The following is a 12765-nucleotide window of genomic DNA, read 5'->3' on the forward strand; positions in this document are numbered from 1 at the left end:
AGCAGTATACTAGCAATCTGTAACTTGAGAGTAACGTGGAAGATGGTAAAGCACTTGAGCAGTAATGCAGGAGCATTTACTGAGCACTTGCTGAACTGTGAAAAGTGCTGGCATTGTGGGTAAGAGGCACAGTTAAGGCTGTATGCAATTTTCAGGATAATATATGAAGGATTGACAATTCACAGATATATCAGTTACCCAATTATATGATGTATATATCAATGCTCTGCCATGTGCATTTAAATCCCAGTTATCCTTTTTTAACCTACAGCACCTGGTATTCCCAGGTTGTCTCCCACCCAAGTACTAACCAGGCCTATTACTGTTTAGCTTCCAAGATCAGATGAGTTTGGGCAAATCACGTAATGTATGGCTGTAGGTGTGGGTAATTTATGGGAATGGTGTTTGCACCAGCACAGGGTCAGAGCAAAAATTGTTAAATGTAGGACTGCTACATTGAGTAGTCCATTTATTACTAAAATTATGACGTTTCACAAAAAGTTATGCATAAATATACTTAAATGTTACACGTAAGAGTGATGTGTTTTGCTGTTACTAAATCATACATTTCATATGTGTATCCTTACAGTATATAGCGGAATGAATGTCACCAACGATCATCGGCGACATGCCAAAAGATTATATTATTTCGACATATATTGCATCATTCACAATTGGTAATCATAGAAAACTTTTCATTCTCTGTGATGTTATTTTTTTCAATCCACCAAAATCACACCAGGTGCTGTAGGTTAAAAAAGGATATCTGGGATTTAAATGCACATGGCAGAGCATTGATATATACATCATATAATTGGGTAACTGATATATCTGTGAATATAACACATTTAAACCCTTCACTGTTTGTTTATTATAAATGTACCTCACTTTTTATTTTCATTCTTCATATGCAGCAGTAGCTGCTCCTAAAAATCTCTTTCACACTGCACTTTTCTTACTATGGTGGTGCCCTGAGTCGGCTTAGCTGGGCTAGGTGAGGGTGTCCTGCGCTCTAGATTTGAATCGCAGTATGTTAGGGACCTATCCTACAGAGGTTATCTGGTGGCTAGGCCCATAACCTTGGCCAAGATTATGCTAAAAACCTCTATTGACTGCAAAATTGTATTGCATTTATATATTATTAACAATTTGGAGTTGTGCACCTGAGATTTGACTGATTCTGTGCGTGCAATTAGTCTCACCAGGTAGCACCTTCCAATATATATATATATATATATATATATATATATACATTACAGGGTGAGCAGTCCAGAAATCCTTCCCATATCTGTGAATTGTCAATCCTCAATTAAAATTTGGTGAATCCAACTTTGTGGAATGTTGATTTAATAATATTATAATATTTTGCCAGGAGATTTATCCATGTTATAAAATTAAAAAATATATTTTCTTCTCTTTTCCTTGCTACAGGTGATTAACATATAACACTTGTGGCATCAACTACTGTATATGGGTACCTTTAATGTTACTTAGACATAATAAAGGTTACATTTTAATACATGAATATTCATAAAGAATGCCCCTGCAACAAGCCCTACTTTTCTTCCTTCTTGTTTAAACGTATGCATTAAACTGGGCATTGGAAGCACCACCAACAACACTCAATGACATATTTTGTATCCAAATGTAGGATGGTTGGTTTATAAGAAGCAAACAATTAGATAATTTACTAAGGTTCTGTGTGGAACCCTCCCTCTTATCTGTATAGGATAATATATGATGCAGTGAGTTGAGGAGACAGCAGTGGTAATGTATATTGTTGCAAGTTGGAGTGACACTTCATGGACAGTGTAATAGAGCAAATTTGAGAGACATGGCAGGGGCAGTGAAATTCAGCAAATCAGAGAGACATGGCAGGGGCAGTGTAACGCAGCAAATCAGAGACATGGCAGGGGCAGTGTAACGCAGCAAATCAGAGAGACATGGCAGGGGCAGTGTAACGCAGCAAATCATAGAGACATGGCAGAGGCAGTGTAACACAGCAAATCAGAGACATGGCAGGGGCAGTGTAACAAAGCAAATCAGAGAGACATGGCAGGGGCAGTGTAACACAGCAAATCAGAGAGACATGGCAGGGGCAGTGTAACGCAGCAAATCAGAGAGACATGGCAGAGGCAGTGTAATGCAGCAAATCAGAGACATGGCAGGGGCAGTGTAATGCAGCAAATCAGAGAGACATGGCAGAGGCAGTGTAACACAGCAAATCAGAGACATGGCAGGGGCAGTGTAACGCAGCAAATCAGAGAGACATGGCAGAGGCAGTGCAATGCAGCAAATCAGAGACATGGCAGGGGCAGTGTAACGCAGCAAATCAGAGAGACATGGCAGGGGCAGTGTAACGCAGCAAATCAGAGACATGGCAGGGGCAGTGTAACGCAGCAAATCAGAGAGACTTGGCAGGGGCAGTGTAACGCAGCAAATCAGAGAGACATGGCAGGGGCAGTGTAATGCAGCAACTCAGAGACATGGCAGGGGCAGTGTAACGCAGCAAATCAGAGAGACATGGCAGAGGCAGTGTAACGCAGCAAATCATAGAGACATGGCAGGGGCAGTGTAATGCAGCAAATCAGAGAGACATGGCAGAGGCAGTGTAATGCAGCAAATCAGAGACATGGCAGGGGCAGTGTAACACAGCAATCAGAGAGACATGGCAGAGGCAGTACAATGCAGCAAATCAGAGACATGGCAGGGGCAGTGTAACGCAGCGAATCAGAGAGACATGGCAGGGGCAGTGTAACGCAGCAAATCATAGAGACATGGCAGGGGCAGTGTAGCGCAGCAAATCAGAGACATGGCAGGGGCAGTGTAACACAGCAAATCAGAGAGACATGGCAGGGGCAGTGTAACACAGCAAATCAGAGAGACATGGCAGGGGCAGTGTAACGCAGCAAATCAGAGAGAGATGGCAGAGGCAGTGTAATGCAGCAAATCAGAGACATGGCAGGGGCAGTGTAACGCAGCAAATCAGAGAGACATGGCAGAGGCAGTGTAACACAGCAAATCAGAGACATGGCAGGGGCAGTGTAACGCAGCAAATCAGAGAGACATGGCAGGGGCAGTGTAACGCAGCAAATCAGAGAGACATGGCAGAGGCAGTACAATGCAGCAAATCAGAGACATGGCAGGGGCAGTGTAACGCAGCAAATCAGAGATACATGGCAGGGGCAGTGTAACGCAGCAAATCAGAGAGACATGGCAGGGGCAGTGTAACGCAGCAAATCAGAGACATGGCAGGGGCAGTGTAACGCAGCAAATCAGAGAGACATGGCAGAGGCAGTACAATGCAGCAAATCAGAGACATGGCAGGGGCAGTGTAACGCAGCAAATCAGAGAGACATGGCAGGGGCAGTGTAACGCAGCAAATCAGAGAGACATGGCAGGGGCAGTGTAACGCAGCAATTCAGAGACATGGCAGGGGCAGTGTAACACAGCAAATCAGAGAGACATGGCAGGGGCAGTGTAACACAGCAAATCAGAGAGACATGGCAGGGGCAGTGTAACACAGCAAATCAGAGAGACATGGCAGGGGCAGTGTAACGCAGCAAATCAGAGAGACATGGCAGAGGCAGTGTAATGCAGCAAATCAGAGACATGGCAGGGGCAGTGTAACGCAGCAAATCAGAGAGACATAGCAGAGGCAGTGTAACACAGCAAATAAGAGACATGGCAGGGGCAGTGTAACGCAGCAAATTAGAGAGACATGGCAGAGGCAGTGCAATGCAGCAAATCAGAGAGACATGGCAGGGGCAGTGTAACGCTGCAAATCAGAGAGACATGGCAGGGGCAGTGTAACGCAGCCAATCAGTGACATGGCAGGGGCAGTGTAACGCAGCAAATCAGAGAGACATGGCAGGGGCAGTGTAACGCAGGAAATCAGAGAGACATGGCAGGGGCAGTGTAACGCAGCAAATCAGAGACATGGCAGGGGCAGTGTAACGCAGCAAATCAGAGAGACATGGCAGAGGCAGTACAATGCAGCAAATCAGAGACATGGCAGGGGCAGTGTAACGCAGCAAATCAGAGAGACATGGCAGGGGCAGTGTAACGCAGCAAATCATAGAGACATGGCAGGGGCAGTGTAATGCAGCAAATCAGAGACATGGCAGGGGCAGTGTAACACAGCAAATCAGAGAGACATGGCAGGGGCAGTGTAACACAGCAATTCAGAGAGACATGGCAGGGGCAGTTTAACGCAGCAAGTCAGAGAGACATGGCAGAGGCAGTGTAATGCAGCAAATCAGAGACATGGCAGGGGCAGTGTATCGCAGCAAATCAGAGAGACATGGCAGAGGCAGTGTAACACAGCAAATCAGAGACATGGCAGGGGCAGTGTAATGCAGCAAATCAGAGAGACATGGCAGAGGCAGTGCAATGCAGCAAATCAGAGACATGGCAGGGGCAGTGTAACGCAGCAAATCAGAGAGACATGGCAGGGGCAGTGTAACACAGCAAATCAGAGACATGGCAGGGGCAGTGTAACACAGCAAATCAGAGAGACATGTCAGGGGCAGTGTAACGCAGCATATCAGAGACATGGCAAGGGCAGTGTAACGCAGCAAATCAGAGAGACATGGCAGGGGCAGTGTAACGCAGCAAATCAGAGCGACATGGCAGGGGCAGTGTAACGCAGCAAATCAGAGCGACATGGCAGGGGCAGTGTAACGCAGCAAATCAGAGAGACATGGCAGAGGCAGTACAATGCAGCAAATCAGAGACATGGCAGGGGCAGTGTAACGCAGCAAATCAGAGAGACATGGCAGGGGCAGTGTAATGCAGCAAATCAGAGACTTGGCAGAGGCAGTGCAATGCAGCAAATTGGAGGGACACTGTTGGGGCAGTGTAATGCAGCATACTGGAGAGACACTGTAGGGGCAGTGTAATGCAGCAAACTGGAAAGACACTGTAGGGTCAGTGTAATGCAGCAAACTGGAGAGACATTAGAGATGTAGTGTAATGGAGCAAATTAGACCTGGTAAGAGACATCCGGCAGGCTTGTGATAGTGCAACCTTCTCCATTTAAAGCTCATTTTAATATCTCATTCATGTGAAAGTTTTCTAGTTTCTGAAATGACCCTTTGTTCCTCCTACATACATGTAAGGTAGAAAACTGCCACATGCAGAAATGTCAGTGGAGTGATTCTCAGTGGAGGAATATACAGTAGTAGAGCAATATTTTAGTGCTGACTTCTAACTGAAACATTTGCACTTTGGGATATTATTTTTAGTAATACTTTTTACAAGGTGTTGCTGTTGTGCTGTATAATTCACACATGAAAAATACATTGATGACTCGATTGCTTATTTTTAATTTACTAGCATCACCATTTAGGTTCCAAATCTGTATTGACAGAAAAATGTCCAAATGTTTGAATGCTTATTCCAAAATGTAACATATTCCTAAGATGAATTTTTATTTATTGGATGTGTCTCCTTTAGATATCACAAAAATACATACACAGTTACCCAAACATTGAAAGGAAGGCAAATTGTCCTGTTATAAAGCATAACACAAAAATAAAGCTAACTCATGGACATTCTTATTGAAGTGACTTTTGTGTAAAATGTAAGGTCAAAGATCTTCAGTAGAGATGAGCGATGGAAGACTAAAGTACAAAACAAGCTTTAAGTTTTGCTTTCCTTTCACACTGTGGGCCTTATGCAGAGTCAGAAGATGAAACAATTTCTATATTTTTTTTTGCTACAAGTTGCTTTTATTTTAATGCACATTTACACATGTTTGGAACCTGCTTCTTTTTTCGTGCTTATGCATTGCCTGCAACTGCCAACGACAAGGGGGCCTGGATTGGGGCTTAAGTGGACATGCAGATGTGAGCAGTGGGTATATGTATGTGGACAGTGGGTGTGCAGTTGCGGGTATTACAGATGCATCAATCCACTTGGGTACATATTATATGCTCAATTATCCATTAATTATAATGTGTATGTATTGTGAATTGCAATGTTTAGCAATTTTAGATCTCACTATGAAACTGTCTAAGGGAGGAAACAGCAGTCAAGGGGATGAAGTTGCAGCTACTGACTATACTTATGCAAGTAACTCTGGATAGGTAGCACAGATATGAAAGCAATGTTGCACAGACGCTGAGACACAGTTAGTTACAGGCTTTATACTAGAGGCCTGTGATCCATAGGAAGTTTCAGAACATGTGACCCAAATGGAATCAGGTTTGAAATAATGAGCAATCTAGCAATCCCACAACCTGACCACACCTGGGAAACAGATGATCACTTTAACACTCTATCCCCTGAATGAGAAGCATGCCAGCAAACCAGGATAGCTCCTCCAATGACCACAATGGAACTTTGGCAAAAGCAGTCTATCTTTATGTACTGAAATAGTCGCAGTCCTGACAGGCAACTGCTAGGGTGTCTGGTGCCCTCCTGCAAACAATTACATTTGCGCCCTTCCTTCCAGTTTTCTACAAAGGGACAGTGCGCATGGTGCAAAAAGGGGCATGGTCTCACAAAAAAGGGTGTGTGGTCACACAGTATCCCCAATTCAAATTTGAGCACACAGTAACACAGTCTTATTCACATTACACCGTACATAATGCCTAATTCACATTACACCACATAGTAGTGTACCTTATACCGGTTACGACACACAGTGGTGCCCCTTATACACAATGCCCATAGTAGTGCCCCTTATACATAATGCCCACAGTAGTAGTGACCCTTAGTAATGTCCACTCTAGTAGTGACCCTTTTGCAATACCCCTTGTAGTAATAGTGCCCCCTATGCAATGCCCTCTATAGTAGTACCCCTTATGCAGTGCCCTCAGTATTAGTGCCCATTACTCAGTGCCTCTTACATAGTACCCTCAGTATTAGTGCCCCTTAAAGAGTGCTCCCAGTATCTTTGTCAGCTCCACTACATCTGCTGAAGTCATCAAAAACACCTTTACCACATATGTCCTTCATTTACTTAGATTATTTCAAACAGGAAGGAATATAGAAAATGTATACATGTATTGCAGTTAGGACTATACATTCTGAAAGTGTGGGAATTATATATCAAGCATTTTTTTTTAAATTGACAATTTTCCAGCAGCAATTTTATTAAATGCAAAAGTGGGCATGTTGGATTGGAACATATATACCTTTTATAAATTGCTCTTTTAACCTGCTAAACATTGTTGATTTTATAAAACCTGTGCTTGATAAACAATGCCTCAAGTGGTATAAAGTACAAGGCATATTTTATTATTAATAGTGATGATTGATGATTCCTGTTAGGTATAAGTTTTCTAAGAACACACTAAACTTGTTAGGGTATTATAAAATACATTGTAATAGAAATGTAATGTAACAATATGTAATTATAATATTGAATGAGACATGAGCAATGATAATCCATATAATATGTAATGAGATTATGGTAATAAAATTTGCGTTACAATATTACATTTATTTATTTTAAAAAAAAAACATTACTGTGTATTATACATATTTAGATCTCTATGGTTCAGATTCAAATACATAATGACAATGTCATATCTTAGAAATACTGTAGATAAGGTAGAAATATTTGTATACATATTCCAAAAATGTTGTGTGAATAAAGCATAAAGTTTATACACATATTCACATATTTTGAACTATTTATGGCACAAGACCCAAAGCTATAATGTTAATTTATAAACTATAACATATATTACATGACAAAATAAATTGTTTATATATTATGTTACACAACACAGTTTGCATGTGAATGTTGAGGTTGATGAGGAATATGTGGGGGAGGAGATTGTGGAGTAGGTGGCAGCTATATTAATTCTTAAAAGCTCTTCACTTTGGTGGAAACTCAAATTTAATGTAATATGTAGTAATACTGTTGTGTTAATGATCGTAGTTATAGTAATGAATACTTGTATATTGTAACACAAAAGGGGATTATCAGTGTATAAGCCTGTTTAAAATTAAAAAAAGTGCAATTTTGTACCATAGTGAGTTTACTTCTCTCATAAGGAATACTTAATAGGTAGTTCTATTTTATATATATATATCGCTCATATACAGGAACCGGCACTCTATTGGCAGCTGACACCAACTATAACTGGCTGGGGTGCCTTCCTCTATGGTAACAGAGATCCATACATACTCCAGTAAGAACAAACAGGCGTCACTCCCAGACTGCTGTGCAAAACGAGTGTATTGACAGATCGACGTTTCGGGGCCATTCACCCCTTCATCAGGACAACATGTCCTGATGAAGGGGTGAAAGGCCCCGAAACGTTGATCTGTCAATACACTCGTTTTGCACAGCAGTCTGGGAGTGACGCCTGTTTGTTCTTACTGGTATATATATATATATATATATATATATATATATATTACACTGCAGATCTCATTAGACAATCATTTGACTGCATTAAAATGAGACATTGATTAACTATGGATAAAACAGCAAAGATGATTTTGGAATAAAATTGAAGAAAATAAGTAAAAATGGTTACATAGCTAATGTTTTACATACGTGCCAATAAGTTACTATGACTTATTGGATGCAATAATTTGATAACAGTGAGACCAGAGAAGCCTGTATGAAAGCAATAATCATTTTACTAGGTGGCACTTGTAAGACCTCCACACATAATCCTTTTTTCTCTTTTCTAAATCATGATAAACCATTAATTAGATAGTTCATCATCAACAACTTTGGGCAGCAGTAAAATATTAAAGATGATGTAAAATCCTGACAGCCTTGCAATAAGCGAGATTTTTAGAATGTGTACCATGGTAGCCAATTACATTATGTTTATATTCACTGGATTTAGACTATAGTTATATCATTTAGTTATTTTTTTTCAGTTGAAGTTAGCAGCTAGTAAAAATGTTGATTTTCTCAATTACCATATTGGCATGAAATGCCTATCAAACAGTGGGTGAAGAAATTAACAGAATTCCATTTCACAAAACATGATCTAACAAGTTATACTAACTGTTTTTACTAACTAATTTGATGTTTTCTTAATGTGTTTAGAAGAGATGAGCGGTTCTGTTTCTTGGAAACCAAGCATAGCTTAATTTAGGGGATATGAATGCTTCTGAGTCCCAGCTAGGGTCTTCCCACAAAGTTTGGATCACAAAACAAGGCAAAACATCACCTTCACTGCAGCTGATCTCTCATATTTTGAATTGTATATAAAAGTCTGTCCCTTGTCATTGGGTGCCATTTCACACAAAAAAGTGACGGAAGAGGGTATGGGACTGTTGGCTGGAGCACTGTGTTAAAAAAACACCATTAGCATGATAGCAGAGCACCATTAGGGTGTCATTAGAATTAGGACTAGGTAGAAGTGCAACTAGTTATTTTAAGATAAAATGGAAAACCTTATTTCAGATATCAGTCACTAATATAAGCAACTATACAATTTTAAATGATGTCCTCTCTCATAACATTAATAAGTAGTACCTCTGACCAGTACTCAAATATACAATAGTTAATAAGAATTATAGTTCTCAAAAAGCACAGCAGATTAGCAAAAAAGGTAATTATTTATTAAAAAACAAAACAAAAAAGGTAAATACATAAATATACTGGTACAAGTACAATATGCAAGGAACAGTTTAAATATTTTGTACAATTGCTATAACAATATTCACACATAAAAAATCAGATGCATCTGTGAGTGATAGTACTTACTTGATACAAAGAATATCCAAGGTTGCCAGAGATCCGGAACTATATAGATATTGACAGTATTCTTGGAACTTTTGTTGGCAAAAAATATTAATATGTAAATGAATATTTAGAAGTGTGCGCAATCTACTGTTGGGACATCAGTGAAATCCAACATGTTGGATTTCCCTGATGTGCCAATCTCGACCACTATATAACAGGGATCAGCAAATTGGGGATTTTTAACTTGAAGAATTTCGCAGATACCCTGATGGGACAGGGAACATCAATAGGCACCAATCGTCATGGTAGATCGGCGGGTCTGGTTTGATTGAGGAAATGGCCAGCAGTTTTATAGGGGTCTCTTGACTTGTTTAGAAGAGTAGGTATATGAATGAAGTGGTGTAAGTGCACTCCTTAAAACTGGGAGTGTGGGGGTGAGTTACTATTGCAGCTCTAGACACTGGTGGTTTCCCCAATATCACCAAGAAAGGGATCTGATAGTACAAAGGTATGTCTAGTAGGTAGCGCAATGTAAGAGCTTGTTATTGAGTATTGTAACTAGATCTAAGATATTGGACTAATGAGTCAGCATAATGGGATAGAATTTAATGTAGTTAAAATAGTAAAATGACAATGTCTGAAATAAGTATAGATGAGAATATGTTACACAATTAAAAATACACAATTAAAAATGCACAATGTGTACATAGGAAAATATGTTGCACAATTTAAAATACACAATAAAAATTTGCAATCACAAATGTCTGACGGTATGGTGAAAGAAAAACAGTATACCGTCCAATGGAAATTGTAATACAGGTAAAGTGGGACTGTTGGAACAGTCCTATCTATAATAATACCAATGCTGATGGAATTTGTGTGATACAGGTGTAGATTTACTGTTCATTGTTGTGATGTCACAGAATCATCGGAAATACAGTTCAGCAATCTGCAGGTTAATAACGATGGTATAGAGGACGTTGGGTAGGGTCTAGTAGATAAAATGAATGTTTGGTGAGTGCATGCACCCCCTACCTCATCCTGAGTGGCAGCCCGGTGGCTGGTTGTAAGAGTTGTATAGATGTGAGAAAAGCCTCCTTCTAGACGCAGGGCGCTGGTTCCCTGTGTGAGACAATGGCTGCCGCCTGGTTGGAAAGGGGCAGCTGCTTCTTCAGTCGCTCCGGCGGAGGGTGTGCACAAATCCCTCACCGCTGGTGTAGTTGTTCCTGGGGTCCGTCCGGCAACTCGACGAGTAGAGGGGGCGTGGCCAACGCATTTCACCCGCTTGAGATTGTGCGTGCTTCGTCAGGGCTGATGGTTTACATACAAATCAGATATTGTGGGACCTGCACAGGACCAGGTCCATGCATTTGCAGAATGGGTCCTGAGTGATTGCTTGTGGCCGAAATCTCTCCCACTGACATCACTTGTGATGTCAGTGGGGCCGACCCCAAACGGAGGCATTCACATGGGAACGCCTCAGTTTGGGCAGCCACTTCCCTGGCCCACCCACCAAAGGGGGCATGCTGTCACTCAACATTGACAGCACTTCACCTTTGGTACAAGACCTGGAGCGACGGATTGCCCGTCGCTATCCAGGTCTCGCGCATGCGCACGACGGAGCCGGCTCCGTCATGCACATGTGCTTTGGGCCACCATCGACCCAGTTGCAAGCACTCAGCGCTTGCGACCGGGTCTGTCCTGTCACTGAGCATGGAGATGGCTCCCCGCAGTTCCTTGCTCACAGCTTGTCTCCTCTGCATAATGGTACACAGGCTGCATGCCATAGTTCCCTCCAAAACCACAGTATGGGCGCAGCCATGTTGGACTTGGTCACCTGACGCTTTTCCACCATTCAGACCAGCTGATCACAGCATCCAATCCCTGGGAATCCACCCCTATAACTTCTATTTCCTGAATGGCATCCATTGTCAGTACAACATCACTTTTGCTGAAGTTCCAGCTCTGTGCTGAGTTCCCAGGTACTCTGTATTTGAACGGTTCCAGTCCGTGTGATTCCAGTTCCAAGTCTGGTTACTAAAGTCTCCTATTCTGTACTCCAGTCTGGTTATTCCACTGAGACTTGTTCCTACCTCCAAACATTGTTTCCAAAAACATATCTCCAAACATCGGTCCCATCTGATATCTTCAAACATTGGTCCCATCCGGTATCTCCAAACTTTGGTCCCAGACTGATCCTCCATGTCAATTCAGCATCATCTGTCCAAACTGATCCTACTCATCAATTCAGCATCATCGGTCTCAAATTAATCCTACTCATTAATTCAGCATCATCAGTCTCAAACTGATCCTACACATCTACTCAGTATAATCAATTCCAATCCTATTCAACTCATCATCAGTTCCACTTCATCGGTTCAAACCTGCTGTTTAATAAAGACATTCCATTCCTGTCCTCGCCTTCAGGCCCATCAAACTCTATAGTTCCTCTATCTCTTTTCATCAATACATGAAGAAGTTCTGGCTCAAGCCACCCAGATTCATTTACACCTCCCAAGTCTCCTCTTCAGCCTCCCATGCCTATTCTGACCAAGCTCAACCCTCAGGCATGACACACATCGAATGCAACTAAGATGCATTTTGGAGCAAAGAGATGCAAAAAAGACACTTGGTGCAAGCAGAGCCATAAGAGACCTGTTTCGCATGACTGCAGCAACAGTGTATGAGGACACATCTGTATGTCTGTAGCTTTTGCTAGTCAGGGCAGGTGTCTTGTTTTATGTTCTTGTTCAAGAAAACCATGGCACTGCCACTCACCACTGTAGTAGGAGTTTCAATGGCTTTTTGACCTGCATATATTTATGTCCCTCATATTTCCCACCAGTTAAAAAAATAACCACAAGGGTACCTGGAGCTTTTAAAGGGATGTTTTTTCACCTTCAGATGGGTAACTCCTTCACTCACCTACACACCTTCTGTCCTTTGTTGTGTGTGGTTTGCTTGCTTTTGAGGTTTGCTTGTTGGTTTGTTGTGTAGTATGTGTGTTTTTTGTTGTGTTGTTTTTCTTGGTTGCCTTTGTAGACATTATAGATGGGCCATGGAGTAATTACATGGTTTTATTTGTGGGGCATTCCATT

General features: G+C 41.6%; 1 pseudogene; it reads right to left on the reverse strand.

Moving 5' to 3' along the window:
• Nucleotides 1–262: 262 nt before the first annotated feature.
• LOC148501006 (5S ribosomal RNA) lies at nucleotides 263–381 on the reverse strand (annotated as a pseudogene).
• Between the last annotated feature and the right edge of the window lie 12384 nt (nucleotides 382–12765).

The sequence above is a fragment of the Taudactylus pleione genome, unplaced genomic scaffold (assembly GCF_031769625.1).
Source record: "Taudactylus pleione unplaced genomic scaffold, aTauple2 ptg000536l, whole genome shotgun sequence".
NCBI lineage: Eukaryota > Metazoa > Chordata > Amphibia > Anura > Myobatrachidae > Taudactylus > Taudactylus pleione.